Here is a 24268-nt window from a genome sequence, read left to right as displayed (position 1 = left end):
TTCTATCCGACAAAATGCAAAATTAGGGAAATCCCAGAGGTAGACCCTCTAACCAACCCACAGTTTCAAACCAAAATAATGCAAGACCTCTACCTTAGAATAGGGGAAGTCAAAGAGAGTTGTTCCCAAATCGGCCGTCCACTTCCAAGGCAGTAACCCTAGAAGTGATTGAAGAAGAAGAAGAAGATGATGATGAAAGAGATCATACTCCACCTGCGAGATGAGGACATCTCGCGTTTTTTAAGTGGGGTAAGATGTAAGATTCTTCCCCCAGTCCCTCAAGATGTCAAGTTTCTCCCCTATAATCAATCCCCTTTTCAGAATAATAACAGATCTTGTTTCTATCTGTTTTGGCCTAGAGAGAGATAATTCAGTTTCTAGATATCTTTGGATGGAAAAATATCCCTTCTTATTAAAATGATTTTCCCTGAAACAGAAATTCAAAAAGAACTTTCCAGTGTGCAATTGGAATAAATTTAAAATAGGTAAAAAGGACCTTAGGGTCCAGATTTTTTAAAAATTTTGGATTAAGATTTTTATGGACCAATAAGATTAAATCAAATGTAGGGAGGAGATAAATTGAAGAATAAAAGAAAAATCCCCCAAAAATGAGTAAATACTCACATAAGATGAAGAGTTGACTACTAAGGACAAGGTTTATTAGTTAAAAAAGAAGAGATATTTAGAGGAAATGATTCCAACCTTCCACCGCCTAAGAGATATCAGGGTCAATCCCAAGATATGGGAATTTTCAGAATGGAAGAAATGTCCTTTTCTCGAAACTCAATCCCCTGGAATTCAACTTCAGAAGTTCCACCCTTGAACAAGGGATTGAAATGCTATAACTGTCAAGGATTTGGACATCGCAGTATGGATTGTCCAACTCCTTTTGGATCAAGGATTTCAGGGCAAGAAAATCAGGGATCAAGATTCCAGACTCCAGCTCCTTCCTTCCAGAGTAATCAGGTTTCTATCCGTCAATATCAGGGAAATCCCAGAGGTAGACCCTCTAACCAACCCGCAATTTCAAACCAAAGTAATGCAAGACCTCTGCCTCAGAATAGGGGAGGTCAAAGAGAGTTGTTCCCAAATCGACCGTCCACTTCCAAGGCAGTAACGCTCGAAGTGATTGAGATGAGGACATCTCACGTTTTTTAAGTGGGGTAGGATGTAAGATTCCTCCCCCAGTCCCTCAAGATGTCCAGTTTCTCCCCTGTAATCAATCCCCTTTTGAGAATAATAACAGATCTTGTTTTTATCTGTTTTGGCCTAGAGAGAGAAAATATTCTAGAGAGAGGTAATTCAGTTTCTAGATATCTTTGGATGGAAAAATATCCCTTCTTATTCAAATGATTTTCCTTGAAACAGAAATTCAAAAAGAACTTTCCAGTGTACAATTGGAAGAATAAATTTAAAATAGGTAAAAAGGACCTTAGCCTGAGGGTCCAGATTTTTTGAAAATTTTAGATTAAGGTTCCTATGGACCAATAAGATTAATCCAAATGTAGGGAGGAGATAAATTGAAGAATAAAAGAAAAATCCCCCAAAAATGAGTAAATTTTCACATAAGATGAAGAGTTGACTAAGGACAAGGTTAAAAAAGAAGAGATATTTATAGGAAATGATGCATTTTTGACACCTTAGTCTGGGGAATTCCCCTCATGAAGGAGGCACCTATTTCACATGTGTGGATGAGTTTTAAACTCACAAATAATGAGATATTTTTATCTCTCCTCTCTCTTGTTTTAACTAGATCCAAAAAGTGAGCTAAACTGACCCACAAATGGTCAAAAATTGACCAAACTGATGTGGAAAATTCTAGAATCAGTTTGCTTGGTTAGAGGCTAATTTTTTCCTATAAATAGAAGCCTCCCCCTTTGTAAAAGGTATATAGTGTTTATGCACTGTTACTCTACTCCTCCCCAAAGTCAAATACATTGAATTCAATTGATAATTCAATTGTTTTTGGCTAAATCTCTCCAAAAGAACTGGTGGCCACCCTTGTTGCAAACAAGAGTAGAACCCTCAATCCCTCAAGCCAAAGGAGAGCTTACAAGTTCCATGTAAGCTTAATTCTTACTTATTTGTGAATTTTAAATCTATGGTTTTCTTAAATTTTATGCTTTGTAAATGTTTGAATAAAAATCTGATGCTATGCCTTGATGGAAAGGTCACCCCCTTCTTTTCTTTACAATTCAGCCCTCTTAATCCTAGAAAGTTTAATTAAAAGATTGATTAAACTCTTTTCATTGTTTACTCTCTTGATTTTTAGAAAATGAAGTAGATTAGAGATATTAGAATTCAAATTGGATTAATGCAAGTCATAAATTTAATGTTAAAATTGAGAAATGGTCAGCCATACAAAGGAGGTTATGGCAAAATTTTCTTAAATTTTGTGGAACTAAAGTTTATCATTAGGTTATTCTAAAAGAGTAATTCCTTCTATTTGTGCATTCTAAAAGATTTGTTTTTATTTCAAAAGTGTCATTCCCATTCAAATTGAATTTATGCATAGAAAGATGCATAAGGGAATTTATTTTTATTTCAAAAGAGTTATTCTCATTAATTTTGATTTTATGCATAGAAAGATGCATAAAGGAATTTATTTTTATTTCAAAAGAGTTATTCTCATTAACTTTGATTTTATGCATAGAAAGATGCGTATAGGAATTTTTTTATTTCAAAAGAGTTATTCTCATTAATTTTGATTTTATGCATAGAAAGATGCATAAGGAAATTTATTTTTATTTCAAAAGAGTTATTCTCATTAATTTTGCTTTTATGCATAGAAAGATGCGTATAGGAACTTATTTTTATTTCAAAAGAGTTATTCTCATTAATTTTGATTTTATGCATAGAAAGATGCATAAGAAAATTTATTTTTATTTCAAAAGAGTTATTCTCATTAATTTTGATTTTATGCATATAAAGATGTATAAGGGAATTTATTTTTATTTCAAAAGTGTTAATTTCATTAAAATTGATTTTATGCATAGAAAGATGCATAAAGGATTTATTTTTGTTTTAAAAGTTTATTTTCCTTAAAATTGAATTTATGCATAAATAGATGCATAAAAGGATTTTGTTAAAAGTGTTATTCCCACTGAAGTTGATTTTATGCATAAATAGATGCGTAAAGAATCTTTATATCAAAAATTAAAAATTCTCTTAAATTCTATGTTTAAACGAATGTGATGAGAATAGAGGTGATGAGATGTGATGAGAATCAGATAGATGTGAATGAATGGATGGATGTGATATGAATAGATGTGATGAGAATCAGCTAGATGTGAAGAATGAATGGATGGATGTGATATGAATAGAAGTGATAAGATGAATGTGATGTGGATAGATGTGATGAGATGCGGTGTGAATCAGATAAATGTGAATGAATGGATGAGATGTGATGTCATGTGAATCATAATGTAAATGAATGATATGGGATATGAGTGAATGTATGTGATGATAATGGATGTGAATGTGTATGAGAAGAATGGATGTGATTGAGTATGTGAAAGAATGGATAAGGATGTGTATGAGAAGAATGGATGTGAATGTATATGTGAAGAATGGATGTGAATGAGTATGTGAAAGAATGGATGTGGATGTATGAGAAAGAAAGGATATAGATGTGTATGTGAAAGAATATATGTGGATGTGAATGTGATGGATATGAATTGAATGTGATGTGATGGATGTGAATGGATGGAGGTGATGTGATGTAGAATGGATGGAGGTGATGTGATGTAGAATGGATAGATGTGAATGGATGTGATGTCATGTGAATCGGGATGTGAATAAATGATATGAGATGTGAATGGATGTGATGTCATGTGAATCGAGATGTGAATGAATGATATGGGATGTGAATGGATGTGATGTCATGTGAATCGGGATGTGAATGAATGATATAGGATGTGAATGGATGAGATGTCATGTGAATCAGGATGTGAATGAATGATATGGGATGAGAATGGATGTGATGTCATGTGAATCAAGATGTGATGAATGTGATGTGATGTGATGCGAATCGGGTAAATATGAATGCATGAGATGTGAATGCATATGATGTGATGAGATGTGGATATGGGTAAATGCGATTGAGGAAAGAAGTGATGAGATGGAAAATGATGCGATTGAATGAGAATGGGAATTTATATGAAATGAATGTGGATTAAGAAATGTTGATTATTGTGGAAAGACGAGAGTTCGTTATAGAAATTGTATTTATGGCCTATTTTTGAATGACTGTTTTATGTCAAGAATGCTGAGAAAGCGTTTTGACCATCTTGTGATTAAGGTCACCAGACCTAGCTGATAAAGTTGCAACAGCTGACGGAGAGTCAGTGGAGGACGTCTCGCATAGCAAGGTCAGCTGAGGTCTTGACCGGCCTCGGTTCGATTAAAATGGTGAGCTTCCGGTATGGTGGATGAGGGACCAAGGAAGCGGCCTATGAGTGAAGCGCTAGGTCACCTGCTGTGACGATACCTACACGTGCGTCCCTGAAGATATTGGAACAAGGAGTAAGAGTTGTTTTCAGAATTTGGGCATGGATTTGGTTGATTGACCTTGCTGGTCCTCAACGGATGAGTCCATGGCCCTTTTATATGGATCCGTTGGTTGATCTTGCTGATTCTCAACGAAGTTTCCATTTTGATATGTGAATATATTGCCGGTTACTATGAGCTAGGAACTATCGAAAAGGCCCCTGAGTGGTCAAGTGGTGAGCGTTCTGGTTGCCAATGATGCCATAGAGACACATTGATGAAGGAATGATTGGAATTAAGGATTCAACCAGAGATTTTGAGGATTATGATCAGTGAGACAATGGTTTCATTAAATGATTGTTTTTAAAGATAGATGATGCTGAGACAAAGGCAATTTCATATTGGGTGTGTAAGTGGAGTGACTAGTTTTAAGTTTGCATGAATATCCGGCTAGAGGGCCTGGGAACTCTTTTCCCTGGTACCCGGAACAAAACCTAACCAAATTCTTAATTGGATCCCATCACTACAGTGGCTGGGCGGTTAGCTAACCCATGGATTGGATGGGATGGATCCCTAATTTGGATGGGATTGGATGGGATGGATCCCTAATTTGAGACTCAATTCTGTTATGGTACGATAAATCCCGAACAAAAATTGTTCTATGAAAAAGAATCAACGGCTGTGCCTCTCAATGAGGAAAAAAGCGTTGGTATCTATGATCCAAGTGCAACCTTTTCCCTGATCTGACTAGGGGACTTACAGGTTCGGTCAGATCAGTTCTGTTAGATAAGGCTTTTGACTACATTAGAGAAAAGTTATCCTGAAGGAATCGCCTGTGCTTTTCGGGCAAGGGAAGTTTTTTTGGGTTCGGTTTTGAATGAACTGATGGATTAGACTCTTGTTCGGATATCCGTGGGCGAGGCTCTGGTGTGGGACCCGGCCCCGTGCAAGAAGTGCTACTTCCGTTGCTAGCACCTGCACTAGCGAAGCTAGCAGTGAAATTTTGCTACTTAGCTCAGCGACCTGCTACGAAACTGGGACTCCCACCTAAATCCGATGGGTGTCAATACCTACCTTCTTCCCTATTGCTGCACATGCAAAGCTTTGCTTACAACGCGAGTTTTTCTCCCACCTCTACTCATCCCTCAAGGGTCTTCAATAAATCAAGTCTCCCTCTCCAAGGTAAGCTCTTCTTGCTTTCTTTCATGGTTTTATGTCTTCTTCCAAGCTTTCATGGAAAGCTTGGAAATAGGGTTTAGGTGAGCTTCTCTCCCTTCCCCTCTCTCCTTTTCTCCCTTCCCCTCTCTTTTCTCTCTTTCCCTAACCCTAGCCTAATGCATAAAGCTCTAATAGAGAGATTTGATGGAGAGCTCTCCATCAAAGCTTTCTATTAAAGCATTATATGCATTATGCATAGGTTTAGGCTTAACATAAACTAGTGTTTCCATTCACTTATGCATTAAGAGTAGGGTTTAGGGCACTTACCTCTTTTTTATCTTGTTCTTATTGCTTACTAATGTGTTAATGAGGACTAACTTTTTTATTTATTATGGTTCTTTTTGTAGGATTATTTAAGTGAGCAAGGTTTTGGGCATAGTCTCTCATACGGTAAGCCCTCTTTCTTTGTGCTTTGTGCTTTTTGTCTTTGTGTTTTTACACCCTTGGGTGCTGGGGATTAGGGTTAGGTCAATAGGCTAGGGCTATGCATAAGGGCTAGGCTATACATAGCCCTATTTATGCATAGGGCTTATGCATAGGGCTATGCATAAGGGCTGGGCTATGCATAGCCCTCTTTAGACATAGCCCTCTTTAGGCATAGCACTCTTTATGTATAGGGCTATGCATAAGGGCTAGGCTATACATAACCCTCTTTATGCATAGGGCTTATGCATAAGGGCTAGTGGCTATGTATAGCCCTCTTATGCATAGGGCTATGCATAAGGGCTAGTAGGCTATGCATAGTCCTCTTTATGCATAGCCCTCTTATGCAATAGGGCTTATACATAGCCTTATGCAATAGGGCTTATGCATAGTCTTATACATAGGCTATGCATAGCCCTCTTATGCATAGACCTTATGCATAGGCCTTATGCATATGGCCTATACATAGGCCGTATGCATAGGCTATATGTAGTATGCATAGACCTATGCATACGGCCTATGCATAGAGGTATGGGGCATTGTTATATGCTATCTAGAATGCTGCTTATGTCAAGTTAGGAGTGGTAATCCGCGAGTAGGTGGTTATAGTGGAGGGGGAGCCCTCAATCTTCTCACTATCATTCTCTTGCAAAAGAGGAGTTACCATTGGCTTTAATAGTGGGGAGCATGTGGAAAGTCCTCAGAAGTTATCATCCGAAAGGGGCACTGTCCATCCTGCTTATCTAAGCAGTATTGTAGAAGGTCGTAACAATGTCCTAATATTACAGGTTGTATTTTTTGTCTAAGCTTATGTTGTTGTTTTCTCTTGGTTGGCTTGACATATGCTAGGTAAGTGGCCTTATTCATTCAACCTCATATGTAGTGCACCCTTGGGTGCCGGGTTTAGGAAATGCACTTCTACATAGAGATATGGGGCATTGTTATATGCCATCTAGAATGCTGCTTATGTCAGGTAGTCTGCGAGTAGGTGGTTATAGTGGAGGGGGAGCCCTCGATCACTATCCTTATCTTACAAAAGAGGAGTTGCCTTTGGCTTTAATAGTGGGGAGCATGTGGAAAGTCCTCAGAAAACTATCATCCCAAAGGGGGCACTATCCACCCTACTTGTCTAAGCAGTATTGTAGGAGGTCTTAACAATGTTCTAATATCACATGTTGTATTCTTTGTCTAAGCTTTAAGTATGGCTTGGGTTAGCGCCATCATATTTTTTTGCCTATGTATGTATGTAACAGCAATGTCAATCGACCCATCACAAGATCCCGATGTGGCCAATCTGTTGTCCATTATAAATGAACGATATGGGTAGCAAGCTTGGTCGCACTTTACACAGACACAGGTATGGTTCCATCAAACCCTTTCACATACACAAAGTTAATCTTTTATGCATTCTATTTGTCTTATATTTTAATCTTATATATAGGCGGGCTTGTAGTCGGCGGGCCAGTTGATGCCATGGGGGCAGACTACCCCACTTGGCCAGTTGATGCCGTGGGAGGGCAATCTACCCACATACACAAAGTTAATCTTTTATGCATTATATTTGTCTTATCGGGCCAGTCGATGCCATGGGGGCAAACTACCCCGCCAGTTGATGCCGTGGGAGGGCAATCTACCCCACTTTCTCAGTCGAGGAAAACCACGCCTTTGATAGGCGCGGGGCTGAGTTGTGCAAGCCCATCACGGTATGGGTGTGATAAGCCTACACCACCTTCCTCTCCTAGACCCACCCCTGCTTCCCCTCACGTCCATCTTCACCATGACGACGACGATGTAGTACGGAGTTTGGGGGGATAGTAGATGTGCTAGCCGGGGGGGAGCCGCGGCTGCTTTTGCTTTAGTAAAAGTAGCACTAGGTCTCCCAATGTGTCTCCCCAACAGGGTGGCTCATCATCTACACATTATGAGCCAGCCCCTAGGAGACCCATTCCACCGTTCGATCCACGCCTCCTACCATACACCGTGGATGTGGATGGTGCCTTGGAGTTTGTAAACTCCTTCAGAAAGTGGAAAGAACAAGATGAACTTTCTAAGAAATATGTTATCGATGTGCTTAAGTCGGAGTTCCTCGTGCCACATGCGGGCCTGTGCTTCTCTGAGGAGTGGATGAAGCGGCACCACATCAAGCTTTTACTCTCTAATAGGAGAGCAAATATCAAGAGAGCAACAAAAAATAATTTGGAGAAGCCTACCGTGTGTATGGCCGAGGAGTGGAAAGCACCCAGGTTTTTTCAACAACAGGCGGGGTCAAGGCAAGTCAGCGGGTCTAGGGGGTGGGTCAAGGCAGGTCAGCGGGCTGGGATTATTGAGGTGCAAGAGTGTTAGAGGTGGAGGGTTTGTTCCGAGCGAGGCATCGAAGATAGGATGTGAGCGTGCCGATGCAAAAGGGAGATGTTTAGGTAGCAATGATGGGCCCAATCCAAGATGGAGGGAGGAAGGGGGTGACGGTGGTGTTGGGGAAGGGGTGGCAAGGGAACATGAGATGGTGTGCTATGGAGTGAGGGAAAGGATTGCTATGGAGTGAGGGAAAGGATTGCGGGTGAAGAGGCTGAAGTGGGGAAGTTGGTGCCTAATAGGATTTTGGCGTGGAGTGTGGGTGGTTTGAGGTAGTGTTGGTGGGCACTAGTGGGGGGGTGGGTTGGGTGGCAGTTGAGAGCTAGAGCTTGGGTGGGATGGGGGGTGTGGGTTAGGAGGCTATTGCTAGAGTCAAGGTGGCGGGGCATGGTTGTCTCCACTAGTGCAATTGTACTCACCCTTATTGTCGTCATCGTCCTCGATGGGGTCTCCTTCAGGGGGGGCAGCTACTATCGGGAATTTGGAGAAGAAGAAGAAGGCCTTAGCCTCTTATGCCTCTTTGACAATGATGTTGCTCGAAAGGCGATGTGGGATTCGTTGAACTAGAGGATGGAAGTGGAAGCAATGACTTCCATTTAGATGTGGGTGTAGATAACAAAGAGCCCATATGGAGATTAAGGGAGGAGGGTGCGTGGAGGGCTCTGTAAGCGTAGTATATTATTGTCAAGATGGATAGATCTAGGTAGGTGAGGGCACTAAGGGATTTAGAAGAGACATAGGGGTACAGACAAAGGCCAATGGGGACTATAAAATTGATGGAGGGGTTGATGTCTGTTGCTTGTCCTCCGTATGCCAAGAGGGTGTCCCGATTAGCGGTGAGAGTTTGAATGGGAAGGGCGAGGAGGATGGTGGGGTTGTTGAAATAAAGTTGGTTTTGAAAGAAGAGGGTGACGTGAGGAGGGGGCGAGGGATTTTCCTCATGAGGCAGGAGAGGGTGGAGACGGGGATAGGGTCGTTGAAAATGTTGTGTTGAAGGAGGATTAGCTCGAGGGTGCAGAAGTAGAGTTCTAGAAGTTGGGCAGGGTTTTGGGGCACGATGGAGAGGTTGAGAACCTCAATGTCAACGTCCATCAAGTCAACAACTTTACGTTTGGTGGTGGTGGACGTCTGCTTCAGAGTTGCGTGCTACACGTGAGTTGCGCATTCTTTTGCCACCACAAAGTTTACTCGATGATGGCCTTGTAGGAGTCAAAGGAGGCACGGATTTGGTTGTGGCCATCCTCAATCATTTGGGCTAAGTGCGACAAATCTCTTGGGCTTCCCTCTCGACTAGGGGGCGGACATCGTATGTGATTTGGGCGTCCTCCTAGTAGGCAGTGTGGAGTTGCTCCTTGAGGTGGGTGATTTTGTGCAAGGCTTCGGGGAGGGTACGCTCCTAGTTCTCCAGGGAGGCTTGCAGATGTGTGTTGGCGAGGATGGCAGACCAAAGATCTTGTTGGCTTTGGATTAATTTTGGCCATGCCAAGAGGCACAGTTAATTGGGTTGTTGTGACTTGGTCATGCTTGTGCTACATATATTCTATCATGGACACGAGGAGCTCTTGGGCAAGGTTAGAGAATCCTTCTGCAAAGTTGGGGAGGGAACTGTGAAAACATGCAAGGAGGAAGAAAGCTGGCAAAGATATATCATGTCAGCATCCTACCCAACACGCTAGTGATAAAAGTGACAGAAATAGTCACCCAGGCATATCATAAGTGTCAGCTAGTGTTGAGCTTGACATCTCAGCACTTCCCCTCAAGCTCAACTCCATCTCTAAGAGTCCAAGCATAGTTCGGAATTTGCAAAGCTTCTCTGCTCCTAGGGATTTTGTGAAAATGTCACCTAATTGCTCCTCTATTTGGTAACATACATGAGATTAATGTCTCTTGCTAAGACCCTCTCTGTGATGAAGTGAATGTGGACCTCTATGTGTTTGGTCCGCACATGAAAATTTGGGTTCCTCCACCAACTGTATACTACTAAGGTTGTCACAATAGATGACAACCTGCTGTCAACCTACAGCCCCTAATCACTAAGTAGCTTGAGCTGTGAAAAGTGAAGCGAAAAAACTACAACAATAGTTTGATTAGTGGGCAAGAAGAAAAGTGAGAAAAATGAATGGTGGTGGACTCTTATATAGATTTGCAGGGGAGGTATGGTGGTGGCTTCATAGAGGAACATGCATGGCTTCACGCAAGAACAACCATGGACGCAAGAACGACCATGGATGAAAGGTCATGGGTTGGCGTCGGGCTACATCTTCAAGTCCCTCTAGGAATTGACTAATTAGTCTTTCGCTTGTCCTTATTATTACAGTGGGAGTGAAGATATCTCACCCGGTTGATATAGTCCCTCATGGATTCTCCCTCTTTCTGTTTTACATTATGCAACTATTCAATTGGACTCCATCACATTCATTGTCTTGAATATCCTACTTTGAAAGCCTCTTTCATGGTGTCAAAGGTAGACTTGTCTTCTACTTTTAGTGATTGAAACCACTGTCCTTCTTTTCCATCAAGGGGTGAGGCCAAAGGCACTCAACTTAACTTGATCTTGCACATGGCAAAATGCCTCATAAATCTAGTTCAACACCTCCAAATGAGGTACAGAGTCTTTGGATCTATAAAACTTAGTGATAATTTTGGATATGTGGGCCGATTTATTCCTTTCTGGTCTTGGCCTTTGTACTAGCTATACAGGTGCTAATCTTGGTCCTTGAATTGGGTATGCGGGTGTTGGTGGTACAATTCCTGAAGCTACCCCTCCCTATTTCCATGGCTATCCACAACATTTCTGGCACCAGCCTTCTCATGGTTAGGGCTGGTGTAGGTTGGGGTATGAGAAATGGAGGAGCTAGGCCTAGAGGATAGTATCCCATCTGCGGGGGTGGATCGTGCCTTAGTGGTGGGATTATGTGCACTTCATAAGGATCCATATGGTGTCCACAATACACTCCATGAGGCAGGTAATGGCTGTATGTGTGTGCCATGTGCTAGCTTGGAAAGTTCTGGGTGGACTCTTGCTCTTTGGTAGGCAGTCTCTGGACATTGGTGAACTAGTTCTTGACCTAGGTTTGGTACTGGCCTATGATCCTGGAATGAATCTATCAACACGATAGTTGGCATGGCTCCCTAGACCGTTGGATCAATCTGGATTGGGTTATCTGGGCCGTACCACCCCATCTCAGGTTCTAGCGGAGGTGTGACAGTTCTCACTAACTGACAATCCATTATCATTTCCTTGGGATGAGGTGCTTATGATCGTGTGTTTCCCAGGATAAATGTCTTGACATTCTATTATACATGCATAAAATCTTTTAAACTTTGTAATATTGTCTCTTCCTCCTAGTGGTGGGTGGTGCGAGATTGCAGACTCTTTATTTAAACTCCTCTCAAATGGTTGACCTAAGCACTTTCATTCAATAAGTTAAGGCCATTCAACATCTCAAATTTAACTTGAGTGAGTTTCATCCATTTAACTAGTTTTATTCAACAAAGTGATGCAAGCTTACCTAACTTAATTAAAAAAGCTCTATTTAACCTAGTTGAGTAAGCCACCGTTTAGCTATTATACCAACTTTATGATGGGATTAATGTTAACTATGATTAACATGGTTTTGCCATCATAGGTGCTTCACCATCTTACCTTTACGTAATGGAAGCCTATCTTACCCGTACATAATGAAAGCCTATCTTATCTATATCTATAGGGAAAGCCTACTATCTTTTGTAAGACAATGCTTACCAACTCATAAGCTAGCATGTGAAGCAAGTCATAGATTTCCATATTAAAATAATACCATACATGGTGTGGAGCATGTGTAATGCTAGCTACAAGGGATCAAGTGGCCTCATACTCTAGTGCTTCACCCATCTAAATCTTCCATGGCTAAATGTGGTCTAGAGAAGCAAAACTACAGCTTGCTTGAATAGGTTTCTTCCTTGCATAAGCTTTCCTCTTCTATCCATGTCTTATGGAGAGAAGAAAACCATCTTCATTTCTCTACCTAGGTAAATAGAGCTTTTTGTCCACACCACGGCTATGAAATCTCTTTGGTGTTAGGTGAATGGTAGGCTCTACACACCCACATCCCAAAATTTTCTTCTTGCGGCTCTAAGGCAAAGCTCAACAACACTTTCAGAGAAGGCAAGTAAGATCTTGACTTGAAGATATTTGGCACTAGTCCTAGCAACAAGGAGTAGCCTAAGGACTTAGATCTAATTCCCATTTATTCCAATCTATTGGTTCCCAATATCACTCGGTGTTGAATAGGAGGTCACACTTTGAAATACATATGATTTTCAAGTCTCTGATGTGTTGGTTTTGAATCTTGTTTGCATAAGGTTTAGGACCTTTAATTTGTAGGCCTTGGAAGGGAAAAATCTTAATTATTTTTCCATTTGCATGAGGTTTTGGCCAAAAGGCTTGATAATCATTTCATTAAGCCAAGGGATTGCTTAGCCTTGTGATTAAGAATGACATCCACCCTAAAACATTTGGTAGAATCTCCAATCTTTGGATTAGTTGTGGAAACTTCTCTCTCTCTCTCTCTCTCTCTCTCTCTCTCTCTCTCTCTCATTCATTCATGCATTATTTGCATTGTTCATGCTCCTAACCACTATAATAGTCACAACAAGGCAACAACGTCAAAGGGAGAAAATCTGTGTAGGGATCAATGAAGGAAGTTTGAGAGTTTGGAAAAAAGATAAAACAATGCAAGGGCCATAATAACACGTTATACTGATTAAAACATAGATACATGTCGGCCCATGATTATTGGTAACAGCTATGGTATTTTCATCTATATGAGACTTAAGGCATACACTTATGTATTCTAGGATGTCAACGTCCATCAAGGCATCAACTTTATGTTCGATGTCTACCTCAGAGTTGCGTGCTACGCGTGAGTTGCGCATCCTTTTGCCACCATAGAGTTTTCTCGATGATGGCCTTGTAGGAGTCAAAGGAGGCACGGATCTGCTCGTTGCAGCCATCCTCAATGGTTTGGGCCAGCCACGACACATCTCTTGGGCTTCCCTCTGGACTAGGGGGGGCGGACATTGTAGGTGGTTTGGGAGTCCCCCTAGGCCATGTGGAGTTACTCCTGGAGGTGGGTGATTTTGTGCAGGGCTTCGGGGAGGGTTTGCTCGCAGTCCTCCAGGGAGGCTTGCGGTTGTGTGTTGGTGAGGATGGCGGACCGAAGATCTTGTTGGCTTTGGATTAAATTTATGTGCAACTTCCTCTCCCCATTCAGGAATCAAACATAATTCAAACACGGGGGCATCTGGCAAGTCATCATCAACACCCACATATGGCTCTTGCCCCGTTAGGAATGCGTGACATTTGGTTGACCAATACATGTTGGGAGCCTTTATGTACCGTGATAATAAAATCAAACTCTAGTAGAATTATGAGCCATCTGGTGATCCTACCCGTGGTGCAAGGTTTATTTACCAAATAAAGAATAGCTTGATGGTCTACAAAGAAAACAAATTTGGTGCCAAAGGGTAATAATGAAACTTTTTTTACTGTATAGACCATGGCCAATCCTTATCTTTCTGTCATGGCATAATTTCATTCTACTTTGCAAAACTAACAGGGAAGTCCTTCTTGTATTCTATAGTTTAAGCCAACATAAAACCAATTGCGAAAGCAAAGGTGTCTATGTGAACATAGAATATGATTTCCCAATTAGGGAATCTCAAAATGGGAGTGCTTGCCCCCAATGCTTTTTTGAAGGTATCATACACTGTTGGCACTCCTCTGTCCATTCAAAAATCACAAGGAGTCTGTAAAGGAGATGAGCTATGTTAGCATACATACAGATAAAACACTTGTAATAAGCTACATGCCCCATAAATTGTTGGACTCCCTTGAAGTTGGTAGGGGGTGGTAGCTTAAGAATGAGTCGCACCTTGCTGTCGTCTGTGGAGATATCGTGCTCCGAGACAATGTGTCCTAGGATTACTTCATGCTAAAACCAAAATTGGCATTTTAGACAGTTAAGAGAGATCCTATAGAGCTGACATCTAAATGGCATGACTCGGTATGCATACGTGCCCCAGTCAATGGGGCGAAAGCTGTTTTGTGTTAATCTTTTAGGTTGATCAGCACTTGGTTGTAGCCGGAAAACCCATCAAGAAAGCTATAGGCTTCCTTTTCTACAACCCGCTCAAGCACATGTTTTGTGAAGGGAAATGTATAGTGATCTTGTATCATTGACAGCATTGATCTTTTTGAGGTCCACTCATGTTTTTGTTTTTTTTAGGTACTATCATAATGGGTGAGACCCATTTGGCGTGCTCTATCTTGTAGATGAATCCAACATTTATGAGCCGATTGATTTTTTTGGAACCATCTTAGAATACTTGGAGTTCATAGGATTTGCTCTCTGGTTCACTGGCCTTGCTCCCTCTACCATGGGGATGGTATGTTTAACCACTTCAGGAGAGTTGAAAACTCCATGCTATCCCATTCATCATACAACATTTTATGGTACTTTTGGCATAACTGTAATGTAGTAGATCTTAGAGTAGTCTCATTGAAACTTCTGCCAAGGGTCCCCACTCATTGGATGGATCTTCCAAGTGCGTAGTCTCATTGAAACTTCTGCCAAGGGTCCCCACTCATTGGATGGATCTTCCAAGTGCGTAGGCTAACCTTTAGTGTTTGGTATTTTTTTTAATGTAAATGTGATCCATGTCCCAGTCTTGGATCACCCTGGTTTCTCTCATAAAGGGCCGTCCTAAGATGAAATCGTAGGAAATAGCCTATTGGCCAAAGTTCATTGCCACAAAGGTGTGTCGGAATCGGTCCCAAGAATCTTAATCCTCAAATCCTGCAAAAGGCCTATGGGCTTCGCATTGGCTCCATCTTCAAAATAGGGCAATGCTACGTTCTTCAAAATAATACCCTAACTTGTTCACTTGGATTATAGGAACACTAGTAATTCTATCTAGTTCTATGGATCCTTCCTCATCAATCTTGTTGGATTTTCCTAGTTCCCCTTGTTCTTCCATTCTTGCTCCAAGCCTTCCTTCCATCCAATCCTTCCATAGACGTTGGCTACTTTGAAGTAAGGTGCCAATGGGAATCTAGACTTTTGAAAGTAGAAAGGAGGAAAGACCTACAATATCTCTCGGAATGAGTGTAGATTTGTGAATCTAGTCATACCTATTCATGCTTAGAATTTTCAAGGTATAGGGTATATGGATATGAGCTTCAGTGTGTTTAATAATCCCTCAGATTCTTCCGATACGTAGCAATAGAGTTCACATGGTGAGGGAATGTCGTGGCTTTTGAGTCTACCTCTTGGGAGAGATTCTAAAGAAGTTCTTAGTTGTTGGGACTTTTGTTAAGCTCCTAGGTATCCTCAGTTGGTTTTAAGTTGGGCATAGAGGAACTTCGTGTAGTTTCAAGTGCTTAAGGTTTCTTCTCCATTTAAGCTTGACTAACTCCTGATGAGCAACCTTTGGTCTTCCCTCCTCGATCATGTTGGGATATTTGGCTAACTTTCTGGGTAGACGAGGACTGGGGTCTATTTGCTCTCTTTCTTGAGGGGAGGATGGTAGTATCTTTTCTTCATCAGATGAGGAATATGACACATTGGTAGTTGTCCCCTCGTCGGATCCACTTTTGATGATAACATGGCTATCTCCCTTGCTGATCTTTATGGCCTATTTTTTTAGAGAGCCTACTTCCTTGTGTTGCTTTGTTGCTGAGGAACCTCCTTAGAACATAAGATCCTTGCGTGTCCTGAGGTTTTCTACTTTTGCGAAGTAGATGCTTTGGTAGTAGCATGGGTTGCGGCTCCTCTCCTATGTTGCATTCTAGTGACTGCATTCAAAGGCACTATGTGTATGAAGTTGTCCCTTATACTTAGCAAGTTATTGCTGGTGCTCGATTCAGCTTCATTTTCCTTCCCCATTTCACCCGCTCTTAAAGGTAAAGCCTTGTACATATAGTCTATCCCACAACCTGTGCATAAGGGATGTGAGGTCCCCCGCCCGCTCCGGGGCTCCTGTCGGCGGAAGCGGTGTCGGCCTCCCGTGCAGGGCGGGGTCCACACACACTTGGGGCCTCGCCCGCGGATGTCCAGGATGAGAGGCTAGCCCCTGCGGCCCCTCCCAGACCGGGCTCGGAAGACTCCCCTCGCCCGGAAGGCACGGGCGATTCTGCCAATTGGGAAAAATCTTCTAACGGAGAAATTACTCTAACGCGTCAAGTCTTAACTAGAAAAATTGATCTGACCAAACCTAAAGTCACATGATCATATTAAGATGAGACTTGCACTTGGTCCATGGAATCACCGCTTTTTTCCTCATTTATGAGGCACAACCGATAATCCCCTCCCACCACAGAACAAGGTCTTCTCACGATTTAAAACTAAATAACGTAACTAATCGTATCTAGTTGTTTCTCAAGAATCCTCCAATCCAACCTAACCCCATCCAGCCCATGGGTTAGCCAACCACCCCCGACCACTGAATTGGTGGGATTCCTTTATAAAGATTTGGTTGGATTTTTGCCTGGGTACCGAGGAAAAGAGTTCCCAGACCCCCTAGCCGGTGATTCATGCAAAAATCAAGGTAGGCATACCACGTGCACACCCAAAATGAACTTGCCATTTATAATAGATTCGACTGGCTTTAAAAACAATCCTTCAATAGAAATCATAATATTTTCGATCATCATTTTCCTGAATTTCGAGTCCATTGTATTACAAAAATGTATCCTCTGAACTCTCCGTTGAAGACCAGCTGGCCAACCAACGAGATCCAGTATCAAAATTTGGTTCCCAAAAATCTTTCCTTTTTGTCCATCCAAAATCTTCCTCGACGTACGCATGGGTGTCCTAGCAACCGCGAGCCCGTGCATCGCCTAGTCAGAACCCTCTAGGATCCTCCTTAGGTGTCTTAGCACTTCACTTAGGGACCGCTTCGTCGGTCCTCGCCCATCATACCGGAAGCGCACCATTTTAACCGTACCAAGGCTGGTTAAGACCACGGCAGGCTTTGCCCCGCGAGCAACGTCCCTTGACGACTCCCCGCCAGCTGTTCCAAAACGAACCTCCTTTTAGAAAAACATAAGCCAAATATACTTCCTCCAGCATTTTGGTGTAAAACAGTCCTTTGAATGAAAAAAATAGAGGTTCCAATGTAAGTAAAATTGCAGTTTGAGATCGGTTTCGAAAACCCTTTTTCCATAATTCCCAGTTTCAATAATGAGGATCCTTGATCTCTCATGAGGGTAATCTACCCATCATTTTGTCCAATTGACCAACTAGATTCTTGGTGAGTTTGGTCAAGGAAAAACTAGATTAGTTTCGGTAGTCTATTCTTTGGATTTAGTAACTGGAATTGGTCACGAAGTTTTTGTTTGATTCAGATTGAGAGAAGGACAATTAGGTTTACTATCCGTCCCTCACGTAGTCTAACCAAATTCATTCGGTTTAGTTCTTCAAGGATTCTCTTCAGATAAACATCTAGTTTTGGGTAAATATACATTTAGTGATTTTACCAATTAAAATATCCAAAGATATTCTTTATGCCACATAATTTCTCAGCCTTAATTCATTAGGTAGAATTATGGTGGAAATTTGTCTTTTGACACTAAAATTTAATTCAAATCCATCTTTTCTTAAATATCATATAAAAATTCTTCTTTTAACTAAAACATCAATACCTATTTTTTTGAATAAACTTGAAATCCTCCTTTTTCTCATTTCAATGAGTGCAATCCATTTATCATGGGAATTCCTCTTTTACCATAAATTAAATCTACTTAAAATTCTTCTTAAAAATTACATAAAATATCCATTAATTCCATTAAGCTGAAAATTCCACTTTTCTCATTTAAACATTTGAATTCCAATATGGTGGGAATTCCTTTTTCATCATTTAATATTATCTATAAAAAAAGATAAATTTAACTAAATTTTTTTCTTGAAAATTTAAATAAAAATCTTCATTAATTCCTTTACACTAGGAATTACACTTTCCTCATTTACATATTTGGATTCCAATATGGTGGGAATTCCTCTTTCATCATTTAAAATTTATCTATGCAAAAAGATATATTTAACTAAATTTTCTCATAAAAATTTAAATAAAAATCTTCATTAATTCCTTTACACTAGGAATTACACTTTCCTCATTTAAATATTTGGATTCCAATATAGTGGGAATTCCTCTTTCATCATTTAAAATTTATCTATGCAAAAAGATAAATTTAACTAAAATCCTTCTTTAATTTTTAAATAAAATATACATTATTTTAGCATCACAATTTTTCTCTTACTTCATTTGAATACATGGATTTCCATTGTCATGGTGGGAATTACTCTTTTAAAATAAAAATGGATTACTAAAAATTTCTCTTTTTTCGAATTAACTATTTATGCATAAACATAAAAATTAATTTTCCATGATTATAATGAGAATCATTCAATTAATCTAGGATGATTAATCCTAGAATATGGTAGGAATTACTCTTTTCATAATATAAATGAAAATGATTTATGTGTTAATTTTACAAAAATTTTACCATAGCTCCGCTGCTATTACTGATAATTCTCAATAAATTTGAAAGAATAAAGTTTAGTATTATTCATGTGATTAGAATAACCACTAATTGGATCATTGTCCAATTATGGATTGATTCTTAATTTTACCATAAGTTAAATAGCATAAAAGTATTAAAAAGCCATTATTTTGGCCTCCAATTAGACAAGCATAGAAATTACTTTTAGATTAGAGAAATGCTTCATGAGAAGCTTCATTCAAATTGAGAATAGGTCATAGGAATGACCATTCTTTGGGGAAGAGAGAGAAATGCTTAAAAACCATTATAAATTAAGCATTAATGGAAATTTATGTGTTTCTTTATTACAGTACATTAAATAACTTCAATAGTACTCAAAAGCCATTCAAATTAATGCTTCTCAAGCTTGAGAGGGGTTGAGAAGAGAAACATTACATTTTTATTTAATCCCAATTGCACCTTGGAAAATCTATTTTGATTTTCTGTTTCAGGGAAACATTTTTTTTATATCTGTAGAATTTATTTATTCAAAAATATTCCAATATTGATTTACCACTCTTTAGAAATTTTTATCTCACTAGGCCAAACAAGGAAAAATAATATTTTCTTGTATTCAGAAACATAGAATGATCACAAGGGATTGAAGTAGAGGCTTAATCAATATTCAGTCCGAGAAGGAATCTTACATCCTCTCCCACTTGAAAAATGCGAGATGTCCTGATCTCGCAAAGTGGGGGTAATCCTTCGCCAACTCTTCTTCTTTCTCCCAAGTAGCGTCTTCTAGAGGGAAGAACTTCCACTTTACTAAGAATTCTCTAAGGACTTTGCTCCTGAGAATCTTCTCCTCCCGAACGTCAAGGATTTCCTCAGGTTGGAGTACCATCTGGCCTTGAGTCGGAGAGATCAATTGTTCATCATCAAGCATGTGACTCGGGCTAGGTACATACTTCTTAAATAAACTGACATGGAATACATCATGTACCTTGAGATGGGGAGGCAGAAGAAGTTTGTAGGCTAGATCTCCCACTTTCTTTATGACAGCATACGGCCCACAGTATCTGGGAGAGAGCCTCTTGTACTTCCCTAAGGATAAGGAACTTCTTTTTGGTCATACTCGATTGAAGACTATATCTGATTCTTCGAACTCTCTCTCAAATCTCTTTTTATCTGCATAATGCTTTTGTCTATCTTGGCCTGCCTTTATATCTTTACGGATTGATTGCATCTGCTGGTCCATGTCGTCAAGCATTTCTGGACATTTCGACTCTGATGAATGGATCAGACCAAGTCAATGGTGTAAGGCAATCTTGTCCATACAAAGATTTCATCCCAACGCTCCGATGATAAGAAGCATTGTAAAGATTTAAGAGGACTCATCCCAATGCTCTGATGATAAGAAGCATTGTAACAGAATTCAGCCAAATGCAGATGACTTAACCACTTCTTGGGTTCCCCTGCAGCATGACCGAAGGATATCTTCAATTACTTGATTCACCCTTTCCGTCTGGCCATCGATTTTGGGGTGATAGGCTGTGCTGAGATCCAAAAAAGTTCCTACTGCTTCAAAGAACGTAGTCAAGAATTTCGATGTGAATTTGGGATCTCTGTCACTTACTATCCTCCTGGGTAATCCATGCAATTTGAAGATCTCCTTAAGGAAAACTCTGGCAACATCCACTGCAGAGTATGTTTCTTTCACTAGAATCAGATGGGCAACTTTGGTTAGCCTGTCAACTACCATAAAAATGGAGTTGTAACCTGATTGCACTGAAGGTAATCCAGTGACAAAGTCCATACTAATGCATTCCCACTTCATCTGTGGAATGTCTAGAGGCTACAGTTTCCCTGGCATCGTGACTCTCTCTGCCCCTTGACTCTTTGGCACATCAAGCATTTTCGCACATGATCAAGTACATCCTTTTTGAGTCCTAATTAGAAGAAGCTTTTCTTTACAGACATATAGGTTTTTATAAAGCCTGGATGTCCAGCTATCAGGCTATCATAGGCTTCTCTCAGAATTCTTCCCTTTATTTTCTCATCATTGGGGATACATAGCCGATTATTATAATACATGCATCCCTCATCAGAAGGGTAGCAATAGGGGCAAAGAATTTGTCCTGCATGATTTTCTCCTTTGCTTCATTGATCAATGGATTTGACACCACTGTAATTGCAAGCAAGGAGGTTTTTCTGCTGAGCGCATCTGCAACCACATTTTCTTTCCCCGACCAATACTTTATTTCAAAATCAAATTCCTATAGGGTCTGCATCCATCTCCTTTGACGCATGTTGAGATCCCTTTGGGTGAAGATCCACTTCAAACTTTGATGATTTGTCATCAAGGTGAACCTTTGTCCCAAAAGATAATGTCTCCACAACTTCAGAGCATACACTACTGAGAGTAACTCCAAGTCATGGACGGCATAATTCCTCTCATGTGTTTTGAGTTTTCTGGATTCATAGGCCACTGCATGACCTTCCTGTATTAGAGCACCACCTAAGGCGAATCCACTGGCATCAGTAACTACCTCAAAGGGTTTGGTAAAATCTGGCAATTTAAGAACAGGGTTGGTTACTAAGGCTGTCTTTAGCTTGTCAAAGGCACTCTGACACATTGCACTCCACTGAAAAAGTGTACTTTTCTTGAGAAGGTTAGTCAAAGGGGGGGCACTATTTGAGCATACCTAGGTATACAGATCCTATACCATCCGGTTAGGCCATAGCCATGCCCTGATACAAACGTTCACTTACTACCAAGGGAGCTATTATCTTCTCCTTAGGAATAAAGCGACTAAGGAGTCTATAGATTTGGCATGAGAGTCTAAAATTCCGAGGTGTTGAATGATATAGAATGACACCATGTACCACTTTCAACTTTATCAGAATCATGGCCAATGAGAGGTTTTGCCTCAGCGTTGCACACCGGTCGCAAGAGGCAAGGACATACTGCCCTGCAAACCACTTATGCTGTCGTCTCTCCGCTGGATCCAAAAAATATAAATCCTCGAAATGGCGTGCGAGTCTGACTCGGCTTATTCGAGGAGTTGCAGTGGAAGAGATGAGATGCTCAAAGGCGAACGCAGCCATGTCTTGTGACTGGGTGAGGTCGAGAATACCAAATAAGTACGAAACTTCCATCTATAAAAACAATTTCTTTCATTAAAAATTCTTCATTAAAGAAGCTTACGGAATGAAAATACATTATGAAAATGCTTTTTTCTGAGTTTTTATTATTATCAATTACTGATAATAATTCGTTTATCCTTATTAGCGCTCTGATACCAACTATGAAGTCCTCCACCTGCTCTGGGGCTCCTGTCGGCAGCAGAAGCGGCGTCGATCTCCCACGCAGGGCGGGGTCCACACACTCGGGGCCTCGCCCGTGGATGTCAAGGACGAGAGGCTAGCCCAGGCGGCCCCTCCCAAACCAGAGGGCCCCAAAGATTCCCCTCGCATGAAAGGCATGGGCGATTCCGCCAATTGGGAAAAATCTTCTAACGGGGAAATTACTTTAATGAGTCAAGTCTTAACTTGAAAAATTAATATGACCAAACCTGAAGTCACATGATCAGATCAAGAAGAGACTTGCACTTGGTCCATGCAATCACCGCTTTTTTCCTCATTTACCAAGGCACAGCCAATGATCCCCTCCCATAGAACAAGGTCTTCTCAGGATTTAAAACTAAATAACATAACTAATCGTATCTAGTTGTTTCTTAGGAATCCTCCGATCTAGCCTAACCCCATCCGGCCCATGGGTTAGCCAACCACCCGACCACTGAATTGGCAGGATTCCTTCATAAAGCTTTGGTTGGATTTTTGCCCGGGTACCGAGGAAAAGAGTTCCCAGGCTCCCTAGCCGACGATTCATGCAAAAATCAAGGTAGGCATACCACGTGCACACCCAATATGAACTTGCCATTTATAACAGATTTGACTGGCTTTAAAAACAATCCTTCAATAGAAATCATAATATTTCTGATCATCATTCTCCAAAATTCCGAGTCCATTGTATTACAAAAATGTATCCTCTGAAGACCAGCAGAGCTGGCCAACCAACGAGATCCAGTATCAAAATTTGATTCCCAAAAATCTTTCCTTTTTGTCCATTCGAAATCTTCCTCGACGTACACATGGGTGTCAAAGCAACCGCGAGCCCGTGCATCGCCTGGTCAGAACCCTCTAGGATCCTCCTTAGGTGTCCTAGCACTCCACTCAGGGACTGCTTCGTCGATCCTCGCCCATCGTACCGCAAGCCCACCATTTTAACCGTACCGAGGTTGGTCAAGACCTCGACAGGCTTTGCCGTGACCACCGTACCTTGACGACTCCTCGCCAGCTGTTCCAACGAACCTCCTCTTAGAAAAACATAAGCCAAATACTTCCTCCAGCATTTTGGTGTAAAACAGTCCTTTGAATGAAAAAAAACAGAGGTTCCAATGTAAGTAAAATTGCAGTTTGAGATCGGTTTCGAAAACCCTTTTTCCATAATTCCCAGTTTCAATAATGAGGATCCTTGATCTCTCATGAGGGTAATCTACCCATCATTTTGTCAACTAGATTCTTGGTGAGTTTGGTCAGGGAAAAGCTAGATTAGTTTCGGTAGTCTATTCTTTGGATTTAGTAACTGGAATTGGTCACGAAGTTTTTGTTTGATTCAAATTGAGAGAAGGACAATTAGGTTTACTGTCCATCCCTCACGTAGTCTAACCAAATTCATTCGGTTTAGTTCTTCAAGGATTCCCTTCAGATAAACATCTAGTTTTGGGTAAATATACATTTTAGTGATTTTACCAATTAAAATATCCAAAGATATTCTTTATGCCACATAATTTCTCAGCCTTAATTCATTAGGTAGAATTATGGTGGAAATTCGTCTTTTGACACAAATTTAATTCAAATCCATCTTTTCTTAAATATCATAAAAATTCTTCTTTTAACTAAAACATCAATACCTGTTTTTTTTTAATAAACTTGAAATCCTCCTTTTTCTCATTTCAATGAGTGCAATTGGGAATTCCTCTTTTACCATAAATTAAACCTACTTAAAATTTTTCTTAAAAATTACATAAAATATCCATTAATTCCATTAAGCGAAGAATTCCACTTTTCTCATTTAAACATTTGAATTCCAATATGGTTGGAATTCCTCTTTCATCATTTAATCTTATCTATACAAAAAGATAAATTTAACTAATTTTTTTCCTAAAAATTTAAATAAAAATCTTCATTAATTCCATTACA

Source organism: Cibotium barometz, chromosome 29 (genome assembly GCF_041138505.1).
Source record: "Cibotium barometz isolate CiBa-2024 chromosome 29, ASM4113850v1, whole genome shotgun sequence".
NCBI classification, from domain to species: domain Eukaryota; kingdom Viridiplantae; phylum Streptophyta; class Polypodiopsida; order Cyatheales; family Cibotiaceae; genus Cibotium; species Cibotium barometz.
This window is presented reverse-complemented; position numbering follows the sequence as displayed.